At 43.8% G+C, this 19,591-nt stretch overlaps 1 protein-coding gene and 1 long non-coding RNA gene across 2 annotated transcripts in view; both read right to left on the reverse strand.

Annotated features, from left to right (window-relative positions):
- The window catches only part of IGLON5 (IgLON family member 5), a 554,166-nt gene that overhangs the window by 531,361 nt on the left and 3,214 nt on the right, over positions 1–19,591 (reverse strand).
- On the reverse strand, positions 1,509–10,322 carry LOC141085313 (uncharacterized). The gene is made up of 2 exons (XR_012231270.1): positions 7,594–10,322; positions 1,509–7,487 (listed from the first exon to the last, which is right to left on the reverse strand). It is a non-coding gene; the product is annotated as an uncharacterized lncRNA (long non-coding RNA).

Raw genomic sequence — 19,591 nt, forward strand, 5'->3', positions numbered from 1 at the left:
CTCTAGAGTTGTCCATTGGACTTCAGATCTACTGTATATAGTCAGACAGTAAAATGAGACAGTAAAATGATATAATAGTAGCATGCAGTGCCAAAAAAATACAGTCGTTTCACTCTCTCTCAACATAGAGATAAACGCGGTTGGTTTATGTGAAGTGGAGAATTATGCTAAAAAGTAGCAAAACTAAACCTCAGTACCTTAGAGAGCTCACATACTGAAAATAAGAACTACCCCAAAATTAAGCTATAGCATGATTTTACAGGATTTTTGGGAGTATGCTTGAAATATAAGCCCTAGTTACAATCATGACATGACCGATGTTAGGGGGGAGAAGACTGGACCCGAAGAGTTTCTATTCTGAAGTTGAGACTGCTTAGGGACGTTTGGTGACATCACGATCATGTAATGATGAGGTCACCAAAGGGCCTTTAAAGGGAATCTGTCACCTATTTTAGTCCTATGAGTTGCGGCTACCGCCATCAGGGGCTTATCTACAGCATTCTGTAATGCTGTAGATAAGCCCCCGATGTAACCTGAAAGATAAGAAAAATGAGTTAGATTATACTCACCGGGGGGCGCGGTCGGGTGCGGTGGGTTTCGCGGTCCGGCCCGGCGCCTCCCATATTCTAGTGATGACGTCCTCCTTCTTACTTCTGCCAAGGTTCTTGCGCAGGAGTACTTTATCTGCCCTGTTGAGAGCAGCGTAAAGTACTGCAGTGCGCAGGCGCCGGAAAAGGTCAGAGATGTCTGGCGCCTGCGCACTGCAGTACTTTACTCTGAAAAAACTGCAGTCTGAACTGAGAAAGTTAGTTAATGTGTATGCACAATGTAAGTGCATATTAACACATGACCATTACACAGAGAAAACAAAAAAACACAAATATCCTAAAATGAAAAAATAAACTGCAAATAATGCACAAGGGTTGCCATGACGTGGCGGGAAGGCTTGTACATTATTTTGATCAAAATTATGTTTACTAAATACCCTTATTATTATTATTATTATTATTATTATTATTATTATTATTACCATTATGCATTATTTGCAGTTTATTTACTTTCTCTTCTAAGAACAGTTATAGACACGCAGTGAGACAATGAAATGACGGTGCTTTTTTAGACACTGTATAGTAGTGTTATATTTTCACTGCAAGGAACTGTTATGTGAGCTTTATAAGGGACCATTCAGTTCTGCCATTTTGTCTATTGTTCTTCCCAAAATTTAGGAAAGATCTCTTGCATTATTGATACTCAGACAGTGAGGTGTCAGTACTATTTGTGACTGTATGATACTGTTATTAGTGAGCTCGCCATGGCACTGTTAGTTAGCTTTTCTGTTATGAGCAGGATTCTCAGAGAACTTCAGATAAATTTACTGCATTGTATATACACAGAGACAGTGACATGACAGCACTTTTTTAGCACTCTATGGTACTCTTATATGTTCACTGTATGGTACTGTTATTACATGATCTCTTTACGGTATTTTTTTTGTGCTTTTCTTCCACACAGGACTTCAGATAAATGTGCTGCATTATAAATTCTCTTCCAGACAGCAAACAACTCCGCTCTGCTACATCTCCATTATCCAGCGATAGTAATATTGGACGCGCTCACCCCTGGCACCCTCTCAGCACAAGGGGCCATTGTGAGACGACTCTCTCTACTGTGACCTTGTCCGGCCTCTCTGTAGGGTATTGTATATGGATGTTGTGGAGTCTTATGTTAGGGGGGTATTTTAATGAATGCGGTACTGTCATGAGTGAGATAAGGCATGAGATGCCCGCACTCATCTGTATGTCACTTTATGGCCTTCACTGAGTCCTTTCTCCTGTTCCCTAAAGTCTGAGGTCACACACTACTATGGCGGCCCGATGGCGGTAACATCTTTTAGGATAATTTTAGTCTTAAACATATGGAACACAAAAGTATAATCCAGAAAAATAATGGCTCACATGTGAAGACCTGTAGGCACAGGATGTGGATTAGGGGGTCAAAAGTAATAAGCTGGAGACCGAGGATCACCCCGCTACACTGCAAGCTTACGCATTGTTAAATGGGTTCAAGAGGTTGCAATTACTTCTAGCATTCTATATTTGGCTCGGTAGCGGTGGGTGAGGGACTCCCCTTCTGGGTCCCGGCCGACAACAGAAAAATGGGGTCCGTTAACTCCCAATGGACCTCGTTTTCCAGTAGCGGGCCTAGGGCAGAAGATGAATCTCCCCAATGAGAATGCACTGATGATTGGCTGAATGCTATGTCATGAATCAAGGGCCCAGGATGGGGAACATTATTACAGGAAGGGGCCTAGGATGGAGGGCATTACGTCAGAAAGGGGACCAGGATTGAGGAGATTATTAAATAAAGAACTCTGGAGAGGGGACATTATTACATGATGGGGGATATTATACCATGAAAGGGCCCAGGATGGGAGGACATTGTTATAAGATGGAGGACATTATTACTGAAAGGGGCCCTAGACTCTAGATGGTGGCCATTATTACTTGAATGAGCCTAGGAAAGAGGATATTGCACCAGGATGGGGCCCAGGATTGGGAACATTATTAAATAAAGGACTCAGGAAGGGGGGCATTATTACATGATGGGGGATATCGTACCATGAAGGGGCCCAGGATTGGGGGACATTTTTTTAGGATGGAGGACATTATTACTGGAAGGGGCTTAAGATGTTGAACATTATTATAGGAATGGGTTCAGGATCAAGATGGGGCATATTATTACAGGAAGGATCCAGGACAAGAAACATTACTACATTGGGGTCGAACACATGTTTTTATAGTATTAGAATGTTACAAGGACCCATACATCTGACCAAAATGCAGGTGGGGCCCAGGTCCAAATTTTGCTCATTGGGCTCCAGTGATACCGCTGATCATGAGGATGCTTTATCTGAGGTTTACATAGGGCTGCAGGTAAACCAACTACCATGTGAAATCAGGCGCTCATTACAATGCTCTACCTTTACAGATTATTGGGTATTCACCTGCATTCTTTAGACCAAACTGAGAGCTATAAATTAAAGAAAATTACCTACCTGTTATGTAAATCAGGTTTTTTTTGGCATTTTTTTTTCACTTAAAAGACTAAAAATGAGTAATCTTGCAATTTTCACAATGACTTTTTTTGTTCATTTTTTAGACTCCTATTTCCTGTCTCAGGAAGTTTTCAGCAGGCTCTTTATCATCAGATGCAGGATTACAATTATAGGAAGCACCTCTATACCCAGCAAGTTACACAGGATCCAAATCACAGTAGGTGATGTCACAGCTCCCCTGCTCCCCCTCCCTTCACAATGACCTTTGACTAGATGCTTTGATATAACAGATGGGGTCAGAATCTTTTTATTGCTGAATTTACTGAAACAAAATAAAGTTAAAAGTAAAAACTACAAGCTTCATTAGCAAGTGTAACAATTAAGAGATTTCTGATTTTTAATAACGATAGTGATATGATTAGAACAATAAATTGCCAATAATGTTTTTAACATGCATTCAACAAAAAAAACTGATTTAAAGCACAAAAAAACAGTTTTTGATGGGACATTCCCTTTAAGAGGGGTGTTACTTCTTTCTTTGAAATTTTCAAAAAGAAAGAAAAACAATTTTTAGGGTACACATGCCTAATGATGCTTATCAGATCAGCGTCAGTAAACTGCAGAAAAGCCTCTGACAACAATAACAACAACATCAACAACAAAAACAATAACAACAACAAATCAAAAATTCCGGACAAGATCCTTAGATCACTTCTCAAGAATCTAAACCCTGCTCCATAGTGATGGCCAAACACTTTCTGATTACTTTTCACTTACTACATCATCAATACATGGATATTCTCAAGTCTTTTTCCAATCAAGTAATTTCTCGCTTTAGCCCTAACCATCTTAATTTTTCTTAACCACTATCTCCAAGGCATACTGTTTCCACCTGCTTAATATAAAAAGACCTGAACAAGTCTGTGCAGCATAGAGAGACAGTGCATTGTATAGCAGATAATTTTGTAGTGAAGTGTCATATCCTTTAGAATATACCAAGTAATAAGCTGGTGGAAGGAAATGGAAATTAGAGACGAGTGAATCGATTCCTAACAATGCAACGTGGCTATGAATTTCCAGAAATATTTGGATTTGATAGATATATTGGCTGCAATTTTCCTGGATTTTTTTAAGGACTGGATTAATACAAAAAGATACAAAAAACAAACAACTATATACTCACTTGTCTTGCCATCACAACTCCCTGACAGGCCCACCGCTAGCTCTCTTTGATCTTTTAGCAAAGACTAGACCTGGGGAGGGCCTGGGGAAGGACTGGGGAAGGCCAGGGAGAGCGGGGGAAGGATCAAAGAAAGCGGGGAAAGGCCAGGGAGAGCGGGAGGCCAGGGAATGCATGGAAAGCTGGAGGAGTCCAGAAAAATCAACAGAAGACTGGAGAAACCAGATGAAGACTGGGGAAATGGGAGAGCTCCTGCGCAACTTGTGGGCAGTTCCTGGTAAGATTTCTCAATTTTGCACTTTCAAATGTCAATTTGCCAATATGCTACACTTTCACAATAAAGGGCACCACATTGGGAACCAGGTTTGCCCTTCATTATCCATGAACCAGATTTCTTTGACTTTGTAAGTGAAACTTTGTAATTTTGCCATAGTGGCTGTTGACCAGTAGGTAAATGGTCCATAGATAAGTTTGAGTTCCCTATTTGCCAGCAATGCCACCTATACTACCTTAATAGTTACCCGCTATGATTTTTTTTTCCAGTTATTTCAAAGTACAGATGCTTTGTATGAACAACTATAGATTTGAGGCTGAATATAATCATAAACACTTGCATCTTAACATAATTCTGGGCACGAGATCTGTGCTCATATGCCAGTCTCCTATGCCATCCTTTCAGGTATTAAAGCTGGCTTGTGTTCTTACCTATTACACCGTCAACCTAACAACGCTAAAGGTGATTAGCAGAGGAAAGTTGCCAGTAATTTCTAGGAATACTAAAGTTACAGAGTCAGCGCTGCCAGGCCCGCCAGCACGAGCGCCTTGGTTTCTAAAAGAGTTAGTTAAAATGGACTCGACATGTGTCAAGGTGAAAAAATTCTACTAAAGGAAGCCTGAAATTAAATAGAGATGCCAAGTGTTGGCTATATTAGCATGCCAACACTAGTGATCACAGAGGAGGAACCAGGGACGGTCATACCATTAGAGAAACCTGGAGCCCAAGAGCTAAGGGGACCACTTCTTCTTCCAAAGCATTTAGAATTGTGCATTGTGATGAGCTGTTTGACCAAAAGTGTCCCAAATATTGTCCTTGCATAAAGGCCTCTTGCGTTTTTGAAGAACCCAACTAAAATAGTGAGGGGGATGTCAGTGGCATGGACTTAAAGGGGTGTAGACCTGGAAGTTGCACTCAAGTCATGATTCATGATCCTTAGTAAAGAGAATCTTGTAACTGTGAAGTTTCTGAACTTTTCCATGAGTTTTCCATGAAGTAACCACAGCTCACCAGAACTGGCACAGCTCTGTGCATCCATACATTGTATAGTGATCATAGAACTGATCATTAATGGCGCTTCAAGCTTTCTCCTGTATAAGTGAATGGGAGAGAGCTTGCAGTACCAGTGGTCAAGACATTATTAAGGTTTTGAATCAGCTGATCTGATGATGATAGACATCGGGCATCAGGATACTGATCTGATATTGACGACTATCCCAAGCATGAAGATCACAGCTCAATTAAATGAAGGTCCATCAGCAAGAATGAAGCTCTGTCCATTGTGTAGTGACCATGAATGGTATGGTAAGCTTCATCCTATACAAGTGACTAGAAGCGAGGTTCTAGTGCCATTTGTGGCCACTAGACAATGTAAGGAACTGTTCCATTTTTGGGTCACTTTTGTCCCTTACAATCAGTTGATCTGTTATGGTGTTGGAATATAGATGATTTATCACCGATCAGTTGATTGAAAGTGCTCAAAAAATGGAATCGGTGGAGCAAAAACAAATATGTGGTGCACCATACGTGGCACAGTTTCGAACATTGTGTAGTGGCCATGACTGGTACTGCAAGCTTTTTTCTGTTCACTTGGATTAGACCAGGGGTCGAGAACCTATGGCTCATGAGCCAGATGTGGCTCTTCATGGCTGCATCTAGCTCTCAGACACATCTTTAATAGCGATGGGCGAACCCGAACTGTAAAGTTTCACATCCGTTCCGAACATCTACTGTTCAGGCACTGACACCGAACACAGACTTCATCGGAAAGTCCGTGTTACTGTCCGGGTTCGGCCGCCCAAACACTGGGTGTTTGTTGCGCTGTCATGTGCATGACAGCGCGGCAAACTCCGCTTATGATCGGCGGTGAAATCATCCTCGCCCATCACAGAGCCGCAGTTCCCACGCTGTATTGTACTTTAAAAGTGTTGGTCTTACATAAAGTGCACACGTTTACTTGTAAGCATATTGTATGTTAGGTGTCGAGTTTCCCCCACTGCACAGGGGGATTCTCAAGCCATGTCCTCTGTGGTCTCCCATTCCTCTGCGGCCGCAGAAATTCCTGCGCAGCAGAGACGTCGGTCAAGGCGTCTTGCCCAGAGTAATGCTAGGCGTCTGCTTGCTCCTTCATGCTCTGCTGTAACACCATGTTTGAGTCCGGGAGACTAAGTCCTGTATTTTGCCTACTGAGCATGCCCGTGGGACGACTTCTCATTGGAGGTTGGAGGTCACATGCGCAGGTCCCGTTCCTGCTCTGATTGGTCCACTGGGAAGGTCCCGAAAGGACGCTGCTATAAAAGAGTCACAAGGCCGCTCAGCCATGCGCTAGTATAGACTCATAATGTTATTGGTATGTGTGATGATGGATGCACTAATCTGGTGAATGACTCATTAAATTACCCCCTCCTTTGATACGCATGTGTTAGGGTATTTGAGTCAGCACCAACAGGTGGCTATGCTTCCGCCACCGTGCTCCTAGCACTATCACACTAGCGTCCAGTGGTGTCATCCTGTATAGGGCACTACCGTACCGTAAGTCAGCACCCGCCAGTGCAGCGCCAGGTGCAAGTTGTGAGCTGTTTAGTCCAAGCCTGGGCGATTAATGGCACATGCCAGAGAGGCGCCGTGCACACTTGCGCATTGCTTTCTAACCGCAATTACGGCACCAATCGCTGCTGGTCTGGAGGGACCCTTCCCCTTGTCTCTGTGGCAATCCCAGGTCTTATGACCATATAGCAGTGCTTCCCCAGCCGAATTCTGTGAAGTTAAAAGGCTCTGGCTTTACTTCCAGCGACTCTGTGAAGTAACAGAGTTCGCTTCTATACGCACCGGGTAAGTGGTTACCCGCCGGTGTTCAGGTAGAACTCCGCCATTACTTAGCAGCAGTGTACCATCTGTGCACGGTGGACCCCAGGCTGCGAACACACCTCATTATCATTTTATTATTTGGTGCATTCTGCCAGCCTAACATTGTATGGCTGTCATGGAATTACATTTTAAAATATTTGGCGTTCATGGCTCTCTCAGGCAAAAAGGTTCCCAACCCCTGGATTAGACAAACGTTGCAGTACCATTCATGGCCACTATGCGATATGCGGCGTTGTGCCACTTTTGGCGCCTTCAGTCAGCTGATAGATCAGTCATCAATATCAGGTTAGTGGCGGTCTGACTCTACATGCCAACAGATCTGCTGAGTGATGGGACCATGGCACATGATAAAGTGAATTGTCCATGGATGGAACTGCAAGCGCTCTCCTCTACGAGTGAACAGAAGAGAGCTTGCTTGTATCCATTTATGGCTACTGCAAAAAAATCCCTTAATGGATAAGATTTTGATGCCAGATGAAGAGGAGACGATTAAGAATCAACCCATGATAACAAAATGACATAAGTAGTTGACTTTAGTTGTGCTTCCTTTTCCAGAGCAGGAATCACAGCTCTGAAACACAAAATTCTGCTCTAAAGTTCAACTGAGAATTCTTATCAGGAAGAAAATCATTATTAAAATTAACATATTGGACCAAAACCGTGAAAAATGGATGAAAAAGAAACATTTTTCGGCATCATGTGAATCTTACCGCCTCATCAGGTTTTGCTTTTCTCCTTCTACACCTGGTTTTACAATGGGCAATGGTCATGCTACAGATAGTACACAAAATCCCAGAGTGCTGCCGTATATCTCCATGCCAGGTGAAAAAGCATACTTAAACATATAAATTGTCACTGAAACGTGTCACCACTAAACTCAACCTAGGAAGAGTTTACGGCATTATTTATATGCGCGGCGTGGCGGTCGGGGCCATTATAAAGCCCCAGTCGTTCATCAGACATCCCAAGCCGTTGTGTTGCCTGAGACTGACCCGCCGTCGAGTGTATATCTTTCTTCAATCCCCGGTCTCTCTTGGTTTCAGTACTGACCGAAAGGAATATATTCTGCTACTCAACTTCCCGAGTGTGTCATTTCCCACAATTTACACTCCGGCGGATATTTCCCCCCTCGTGCGTCTTCCATATAACTCCGGGCTGACTCACACATCTTGCCCGGACAACCTGTCGTGTTTATTGCGTTCTGCTGATAGAACCGAGATGAAGAGGAGCTGGCAACCGCAGAAAGGCTGAAGTCAGCTGAGCGCGCTGCCAGCTACCGGTGCGGAGGCAGGAGGGGGCAGGTGGCGCAAAGACCCATCAACTTGTACTAATTATCTTACCATCCTGCAGAGATGGCACGTTGGCATCTCTGATAGTACAGGTCAAGTTCTTGATGGCTGGCATGCACCACGGGCAAATTACTGCATAGGGCACGGTTGATAAACTGTAAGCCGCTGAGGCAAATGTGGCCGCGTAGGATTTTTGGCTTTTGACTGGCATGACGGGTATTTGAACTGAATTAGATGAGAGGAGACATCCGGCTTCGGGTCGCCGACTCTTACAGATGTGTGGCTAGTGGCATAACTTGAGTTCGATCTGCCCTGGTGTAAAATTTGGACCTGTGCCTCCACCTGCATGTTCTTCAGATGTGCAGACCCTTGTAGCATTCCAGATCCCGTGAAGACATATGTGTTCTAACTATTAGGCAACAAAGTCCCAATCCAGTAATAATGTCCCCATCCTGGCCCCTTCAAGTAACAATGTCCCCCATCTTGTGCTCTTTTCCTCTAATAATGTCCCCCATCCTGGCCCCTTCCTGTAATAATGTTGCCCATCCTGACTGGCCCCTTTCTCTAACAATGTCCCCAATCCTGGGCTCCTTCCAGATCTAATATCTCCATCATGGGCTCCTTCCTGGTATAATGTCTCCATTTCATTGTAGGTTGTTTATGAATGTTTGTGCTGAAGGAGTCAGCGGACTCTGAAGCGCATCAACAATAAACCTATGTTTTTACCTTACTACAGCTTTGTTTGAGTCCAGAGAGCGCAGAATAACTTCCACTCCTGACACTTTATTCTAACAAATTAATGAAGCTGCTGTATCTGGATCTCAGGCTCTTTAAGTGCTGTGTCTCACACTTGCATTTTTTTTAACAGTTTCATGGTATAATGTCCTCCATCCTGTACCCCTTCCTGGCATAATGTCCCCCATCCTGTTATAATGTCCTCCATCCTATACCCCTTCCTGGCATAATGGCCTCCTTTCCTGGTATAACGTCCTCCATCCTATACCCCTTCCTGGCATAATGTCCCGCATCCTGTTATAATGTCCTCCATCCTGTACCCCTTCCTGGCATAATGTCTGCCTTTCCTGGTATAATTCCTGGAAGAATCCCTTTAATAGGAGAGGTACACAATACCTGTCGAGTGTGCACAATACCTGCCACAGCCAAATCCTGGAAAGTGGTCGTCAGCAGAGGTGAAAAGTGAATTGGCTAACCCAATTCAAAGCTTCAAGATCAAAATGCAAAATAATTACAGGACCCTGAACTATGATGCATCATTTAGGCTGGGGTCACACTGCGTTATAGGCATAGCGTTGACGAACCTGCATTACACCGCGGTATAACCCAGTGTAACATAGTCTGTTAACGCTGTCATTCAGCCCCGTTATGTGGCGCATCGCGACATATGCCATAAAGCGGCACGCGTTCGCGATGTGCCGTCAAGCACTGACGGAGCCTAGGACGCGGGCTACAGCGTCTGAGGCTCCGTCACTGCTAGCGCTGATGAATCATCAGCGCTAGCGGTATAGCATAACGCATATCACGTTATGCTATAATGTTAACGCAGCCCGTCAACGCTATATGTTGAACGGGCTGTGTTAACGCTATGTGAACCTGGCCTTATACAGTTGTGGCCAAAAGTATTGACACCCCTGCAATTCTGTCAGATAATACTCAGTTTCTTCCTGAAAATGATTGCAAACACAAATTCTTTGGTATTATTATCTTCATTTAATTTGTCTTAAACGAAAAAACACAAAAAGAATTGTCCTAAAGCCAAATTGGATATAATTCCACACCAAACATAAAAAAGAGGGTGGACAAAAGTATTGGCACTGTTCGAAAAATCATGTGATGCTTCTCTAATTTGTGTAATTAACAGCACCTGTAACTTACCTGTGGCACCTAACAGGTGTTGGCAATAACTAAATCACACTTGCAGCCAGTTGACATGGATTAAAGTTGACTCAACCTCTGTCCTGTGTCCTTGTGTGTACCACATTGAGCATGGAGAAAAGAAAGAAGACCAAGAACTATCTGAGGACTTGAGAAACCAAATTGTGAGGAAGCATGAGCAATCTCAAGGCTACAAGTCCATCTCCAAAGACCTGAACATTCCTATGTCTACCGTGCGCAGTGTCATCAAGAAGTTTAAAGCCCATGGCACTGTGGCTAACCTCCCTAGATGTGGACGGAAAAGAAAAATTGACAAGAGATTTCAACGCAAGATTGTGCGGATGTTGGATAAAGAACTTCGACTAACATCCAAACAAGTTCAAGCTGCTCTGCTCTGCTCTGCTCTGCAGTCCGAGGGTACAACAGTGTCAACCCGTACTATCCGTCGGCATCTGAATGAAAAGGGACTGTATGGTTGGAGACCCAGGAAGACCCCACTTCTTACCCCGAGACATAAAAAAGCCAGGCTGGAGTTTGCCAAAACTTACCTGAAAAAGCCTAAAACGTTTTGGAAGAATGTTCTCTGGTCAGATGAGACAAAAGTAGAGCTTTTTGGGCAAAGGCATCAACATAGAGTTTACAGGAGAAAAAAGAGGCATTCAAAGAAAAAAACACGGTCCCTATAGTCAAACATGGCGGAGGTTCCCTGATGTTTTGGGGTTGCTTTGCTGCCTCTGGCACTGGATTGCTTGACCATGTGCATGGCATTATGATGTCTGAAGACTACCAACAAATTTTGCAGCATAATGTAGGGCCCAGTGTGAGAAAGCTGGGTCTCCCTCAGAGGTCATGGGTCTTCCAGCAGGACAATGACCCAAAACACACTTCAAAAAGCACTAGAAAATGTGACGCGTGTCAGCTTACGCTGAGTCATTTTCCTTTTGAATGAGTGGACCCTCTGGGCCGTGGCACCCACCCACCTAGGGCGAGCTGACCTAGTGAGAATCCACCCCCTATACAGGGAGTGTCAGGGGCAAGACCAAGGGGGTGAGCCACCACAGCAGCTGGACCAGACGGCCGACTCAGGGAAACAAGACAAGGCGAGACAAGACGTTAGTTCAAGGAAACTTCATTAAGGAACACTTCTGGGTACAACAGGTGCAAAACATGAACACACAAAGTACATAAAGCAAGATGCGTACAAGGGCACGCTGAGGTCCAAGGCATGAGGAACACTTCAGTGTATAACAGGTGCAAAACGTGAACACACAGAGTACATAGAGCATGGTGCGTGCAAGAGCACGCCGAGGTCCAAAGCATGGAACGTGCAGATGGTATGCAGAGGCACGAGGACATCGGACTCCGGACAGCAGGCAAAAATCAACCGGGACATCAGGTTCTGTAGCTCTGAAGGTGATCGGCAGGTTCCGTACATCCGGTAAGCAAACCAGGGTTCCATGCAAGGAGACAAGACAAAGTTAGAAACAGGATGCGTGTCAACGAACACGCCCGGGTCAGGTTCACAGGACGGAGGCCTGCGCATGCCAAGGGGCATGCCAGGGACAGGTACAGGCACGGTGGCCTGCGTGTGCGAAGAGACACGCCAGGGAGAGATACAGGACCAAGGTCTGCGCGTGCAGAGGACACGCCAGGGACCAAAATAGGGTACGGTGGAATCGGAATCCGGGGTGCTGGCATCGACCGACAAGGTCCAGGAGTCAGACTGCGGAAATCAGCTCCGGACATCAGGCCGCAGTCATCTAGGTCCGGACCTCTGGCAGTGGTCGGCAGGTTACGGAATCTGGCAGGCAAGACAGGGTTCAGAGCAGAGCAAAGTAAGCAAAAGACTTTATGCAAGAGTAGCACGAAAAGGCACAGTGCAAAAACCAGCGTGCGTGCAAGGGAGCACGGAAACCACGGCTGGGGCACCGGCAGGAGGTACCGACGGTGGCATAAGCAGGCGGGCACGACTTAGAGGCGGCACAGCTGTGGCTCACACAGCCGGTAACCACTATAGCACTGGACGGCGGGCACGGCTGAGGCACACAGGCGAGCCCGACTAGAGGCGGCACAGCTGAGGCACAACAGGCAGGCACAGGGCGACCAGGCGCGTGCACGAGGGCACGGAGCCACAAGGCAGGGCTAGGCAAAGGTACAGGACAGAGACGCGTGCGAAACAGCACGACAAAGCCTAGTATGAAAAGTGCAAGGGTGCACGAAACATCAGAGACAAGGCATAGGGTAAGAGGCAGAGTCCTGCACATGCAGAGGGCATGCCAGGGGCAAAGTACAAGATGAGGCCTGCACGTGTGGAGAGACACGCCAGCGACAGGGACAGAATCTAGCAGCGGAGCGTAGGCCGAAGCCCAGAGCCGGGCAAAGGGAGAGTCTTGGGACTAGACAGAGTACAGAGCGGAGGCCTGCACGTGTAGAGAGACACGTCAGGGACAGGGTACAGAACGGTGACCTGCACGTGTAGAGAGACACGTCAGGGATAGGGTACAGAGCGGAGGCCTGCACGTGTAGAGAGACACGTCAGGGACAGGGTACAGAACGGTGACCTGCACGTGTAGAGAGACACATCAGGGACAGGGTACAGAGCGGAGGCCTGCACGTGTAGAGAGACACATCAGGGACAGGGTACAGAGCGGAGGCCTGCACGTGTAGAGAGACACGTCAGGGACAGGGCACAGAGTGGAGGCCTGCCCGTGTAGAAAGACACGTCAGGGACAGGGTACAGAACATAGCATAACAAGGAAGCATAGCGAGGACAAAAAAAGCACGAAGGACAACACGAGACAAAGCACGAGACAAGAGATGGAATACGAGCACGGATCTTGTGCAGAGACGCACGACAGAGCAAAGTGCAAGGGCACAGAATAGAGGGAGCAACCCAGCAGACAAAGGAGCAATGCAGGGAAGCAACACAATACTCAGGCCCTGAGCATAGGGAGGGGCGGTCTGATATAGGGCATAGTACATCCACTTCCGGGTCAGGACCAGGGAAGAACGTTCAGGTCAGATCCTCCAGGATCACAGGGAGCAGTCACATGATCAGAATTCCAGACATGCAGAGATGATAGCAGAACCAGTGCTGAAACCTAGGCAGGTCACATGATCAGAATTCCAGACATGCAGAGATGATAGCAGAACCAGTGCTGAAACCTAGGCAGGTCACATGATCAGAGTTCCAGACATGCAGAGATGAATGCAGAACCAGCCTCTGCTGGAACATAGGAAGGACACATGATCAGGGGTTCTAGACATGACGAGACGATCACTGAAGGCAGAGCAGAAACGCAGGCATCCCGCAGCTCAACAGTCATGAGGTGAGTGTGCACACTGCTCTAGGGAACATGCAGGATAGCAGACATGAGATGCGTGTGCACACCGCTCCAGGGTCATGAGGCAAAACAGACATGGAGAGCATGACAGAAAATGGTTTGAGAGAAAGCACTGGAGACTACTAAGGTGGCCAGCAATGAGTCCAGACCTGAATCCCATAGAACACCTGTGGAGAGATCTAAAAATGGCAGCTTGGAGAAGGCACCCTTCAAATATCAGGGACCTGGAGCAGTTTGCCAAAGAAGAATGGTCTAAAATTCCAGCAGAGCATTGTAAGAAACTCATGGATGGTTACCGGAAGCGGTTGGTCGCAGTTATTTTGGCTAAAGGTTGTGCAACCAAGTATTAGGCTGAGGGTGCCAATACTTTTGTCTGGCCCATTTTTGGAGCTTTGTGTGAAATGATCAATGTTTTGCTTTTTGCTTCATTCTCTTTTGTGCTTTTTCATTTAAGACAAATTAAATGAAGATAATAATACCAAAGAATTTGTGTTTGCAATCATTTTCAGGAAGAAACTGAGTATTATCTGACAGAATTGCAGGGGTGTCAATACTTTTGCCCACAACTGTAGTACTGGACACCAAAAACGAAAATGGTGTGGAAGGTCCATGTTACCGCCCCCCTAGTACCCAGAAATGTGAGTGAACACATCTGCACACAAACTGCTGATGTGTCCTTCTTTCACTTGCTTCTACACCCATCTGCACCAGGAGAGGAAGTGTTTTTTTAAAAAAAGTGAAAATATATATTATGATTGAGATTAAAATTTATTTTATTGTTCAAATAAACTATATTTTGTTTGTTTTGTTTATACTCGAACATTAAAAACATATTTTACATATGTTCATAAAATTAAAATATATTTATTTTTATTATATATATATATATATATATATATATATATATGGAAAATAAAAATATAGAATTCTATGTTTTTCAGTACTAGCATTATATATATAATATAACTACATTATTAATATATTTTTCATTAACATACAGTATGTATATATTATTGTATTGTATTATTGTACTAAAATATATGTTATTATTAAATATATATTGATTATTTTTTATTAGAGATTTTTTCTTATACCCATTTTTTTTAGTCCATCGGCATCTTAGGAGTCAAACGCAGTCAGGCCATCACCCATTGGCGTACCCAATAGTGCTGCAGCCAATCCCAACCGCTGCAACAATCCACCGGGCCAATATACCGGTTTTCACGTCTCGATTACAGTTCAATTCCGATAATCCAGAGTATCTGATAATCCAGCACAGACTGTAGTATAACATTGGCTGCAAAGAAGAATTAATCGAATAACCTGAGAGACACTTCATCACCAGTATAGGGGGTCGTCCTCCCATCGTAAGAGGTGGGATGTCCATGCAGTATTAGATTTGTTATTCTCACATTTTCCAAAAGTTAACAGGGGAGGCAACATGTGAAATAATATCAAAACTCTGTCTTATAGTAAAAAAAAAAAAAAAAAGGTCATATTCTCAAGCCTCTTTGCCATCTTCTATTGTGGAAACTGTCAACAAGCTGCTGCTGACGGTTTCCACCTCCATTCCTTTGAGTGCATAGTGCTACCCTGCTGTGAACACACTGCGAGAATGATTGACTCATTAACACTTCCTCACCCCCCGCAGGGCTCTGCATAGCATAATGAATATACAAAACAGGTGTAAATTGATTTATTAACATATTAGATATTAATTCAGCTTGACGGATCTATATGTATTCAAATATTTACATGGTAACGAGCCGAGCAGTACGGCTTCACATAAGCAAAAAAAGTATATAAAATAAATAATACCGTAATAATTCTTATCAACACATCGATCCTGCTTGTTGATGGTTTTACATACTGAAAAAACTAACAATAGACTCCAATCAATTAATATTCATCAAAAATGGAGATTTCCTATACTAAGGCCTATGAACTTGTAGGTCTATCCTACTTGTTGATGGTTTCCACTAAAATACACGTACCGAAGAGGCTCAAAATACACTCCAATCAATTCATCTTCATCAAAATGGAGATTTCCTATACTAAGGCCTATGAACTTGCAGGTCTATCCTACTTGTTGATGGTTTCCACTAAAATATACATACCGAAGAGACTCAAAATGCACTCCAATCAATTCATCTTCATCAAAATGGAGATTTCCTATACTAAGACCCATGAAAAAAAACTATCCTACTTGTTGATGGTTTCCATTAAGAAAAAAAAGTAAAATGTATAAATACTGCAAACAGATGTTGGATTGTATGACTGTATGCATGTAAGTAATGAAAAAAACTAAAACGATTCTTCTGAAAAGTATGGTGGCCAGTGTAATGGATGCATATACGAGCCGGGTCCACCAGAGCGGTGGTCCAATACCAAAGCTCCCAGTGTTGCGGGCCTGTAAGCCCTACCAGTATACATCTATGGTAGGCCCGTGCAGCATTTTTCCACATTGCAGGTACAAAACAGACGGTAATTATATTACTCGAAAGCAGCGACTGATAAAGATACAAATGTGATCGGTAAAATAAAAAAAGTAAATAGTTTAAATAGCTACAGCCCATTACAGTGCTAGCAGCTGGTAAAAATGCTTATTACATTATTTTTTAATTCTATTTTTTTAATAACGATGGGGGATGGACTTTAATGTCTTACGGCACTGGAAAAAAAGTAGCAATAAACTTTTGGAAAGGGAAAAAGTTAATTAAAGCAATAGCAAATGTGTCGAAAATTTAAAGGGCGACTCCACTTTTCGCATAATTCCTGGGTTTATTTAAGACTTCGTAGCACGATTTTATTCCCATTATTTCTCCATAGTATGATTTTGTGCGGAGGTGAAGCTAAAATAACAGACTGCACTTGAGAGAAGCAATGAAATGGTTAATGAGTGCGGTCCTGGTGTCCATCAGATGCAGGCCTGATGGAAGTCTAAAGGGTTAAACCATTGTTTCCCCACGGTGGAGGCCGATGTTCTTGGTATGTGGGGAATGGGGGGTACAGAACTCTGTCAAGAAAGGAGTTAAATGACGCCCCCTACTGGGTATTTTCTGCCATCACAAGCGCCCACTGTAAAGGAAGGGACCAGGCTTGTCCCTTCCTGGCAAGGAAAGGGTTGTGGAAGTCTCTAAACAAGTGATACATTGTTGCAATAAAGAAAAGTAACTCTTGCCATTCTCTCCTGGACACATTGTGGCGGCTCAGGACATATTTTCTTCTGGTCCTTGCTCTTCTCTGACTTTTTCTGGATCCACCGCAGCACCTGGGGCCCCTGCCCGCCCAAACATACCTGCACCTAATCGCCAATTTTTCCAAAAATCTCTGACCCAAATCAACACACCACAAATCTGGATTTCCACAGCAATGGGAACCTATCCAGTAAAAGGGGGAAATAAAACCCACAGTGGAATTCTTCTACATATGGCAGGGGAGACGAAAGGGTTAACGCTCAGTAACTAGTCTGACGGTGTCAGCTCTCCCAGGACATGAAGGGTTAAAGCATAGAAACCAGCGCAGGGTTTATAATAACCCTTCTCCACCAGCGACATAACTAAGACCTTTCTGCCAGGTCAGGCCGAAAAAAGGTTAATACATGTCAGCAGGGGTAAATGATGCTGCTCAGTATGGCAGATCGCAGAAAAGAAGCCATTTTTCTTCAACCTTCAGAAGGAAAGAGTTAATGATAGGAAACCTCAGATTAATCAGAAGGAGGCGAAGTCATAAAATACATCCAAGGAGGCCATTGAAATTCTGAGCACTGAGCGGCAACTCGCAGACAGGCACATACCCCAAGGTGCACGCACACGGTATACACCGTCATACACAGAGACACGGTATATACCGTCATACACACACACGGTATATACCGTCATACACACCTACACGGTATATACCTTCTAACATACACATACAGACACGGTATATACCTTCATAAACACACACACACGGTATATACTTTCATACACAGTATATACCTTCATACACCCCCACGGTATAAACCTTCATACACACACAAACATGGTATATACCTTCATACACACAGTTTATACCTTCATACAGACACGGTATATACCTTCATAAACACACATACACGGTATATACCGTCACACACACACACACGGTATATACCTTCATACACACACATACATAGTATATACGTTCATACACACAGTATATACCTTCATACAGACACAGTATATACCTTCATAAACACACATACACGGTATATACCTCCATAAACACACATAAACGGTATATACCTTCATACACACACACACGGTATATACCTTCATACACACACAGTATATACCTTCATACACACACACACGGTATATACCTTCAAACACACATGATATAAACCTTCATACACACACAAACATGGTATATACCTTCATACACACAGTATATACCATCATACAGACACAGTATATACCTTCATAAACACACATACACGGTATATACCTTCATACACACACGCGGTATATACCTTCATACACCCCCACGGTATATACCTTCATACACCCCCACGGTATATACCTTCATAGACACACATAGTATATACCTTCATACACACACAGCATATACCTTCATACAGAAACGGTATATACCTTCATACACACATGGTATAAACCTTCATACACACACAAACATGGTATATACCTTCATACACACAGTATATACCATCATACAGACACGGTATATACCTTCATACACACACACACGGTATATTCCTTCATACACACACAGCATATACCTTCATACACACACACGGTATATACCTTCATACACACATGGTATAAACCTTCATACACACACAAACATGGTATATACCTTCATACACACAGTATATACCATCATACAGACACGGTATATGCCTTCATAAACACACATACACGGTATATACCTTCATACTCCCCCACGGTATATACCTTCATACACACCCATAGTATATACCTTCATACAGCCACGGTACATAGCTTCATACACACACACGGTATATACCTTCATACACCCCCACGGTATATACCTTCATACACACACACACGGTATATACCTTCATACACCCCCACGGTATATACCTTCATACACACATACATGGTATATACCTTCATACAGACACGGTATATATCTTCATACACACACACGGTATATACCTTCATACAGACACGGTATATAACTTCATACACACAAGGTATATACCTTCATACACACAAGGTATATACCTTCATACACAAATATACACGGTATATACCTTCATACACAAACACACACACAGGTTCAGACTGGGACAGAAATTCAGCCCTGGCATTTGAAATCACACAGGCCCATGCTGTCCCCGTCCTCAAGCACCAGATGGGATATTTTACTAATATTACCCTGGATGGAGGAAAGGCAGATTTACTACAAGACCAATATTTCTAATGATACCCGTGTCCTGCTGGGTTAAGTGATGGAGTCAGTGACTTGTTCTCCGTCATAGCTCTTAACAGTATGCGTGTCTTTAGACATTGATTCTGTTAACAATGTAGCAGACAAAGCAGCCCACAACCAGACAGGCCCTTTTGGCATTTGCCAGAATTGCCAGATGACCAGTCCAGCTCTGCACACACACTGTATATAGCTTCATACACACACACGGTATATACCTTCAAAAACACACACATAAACGGCATATACCTT

The sequence above is a fragment of the Dendrobates tinctorius genome, unplaced genomic scaffold, assembly GCF_039654945.1.
Source record: "Dendrobates tinctorius isolate UK_male_01 unplaced genomic scaffold, ASM3965494v1 ptg000028l, whole genome shotgun sequence".
Lineage (NCBI taxonomy): Eukaryota > Metazoa > Chordata > Amphibia > Anura > Dendrobatidae > Dendrobates > Dendrobates tinctorius.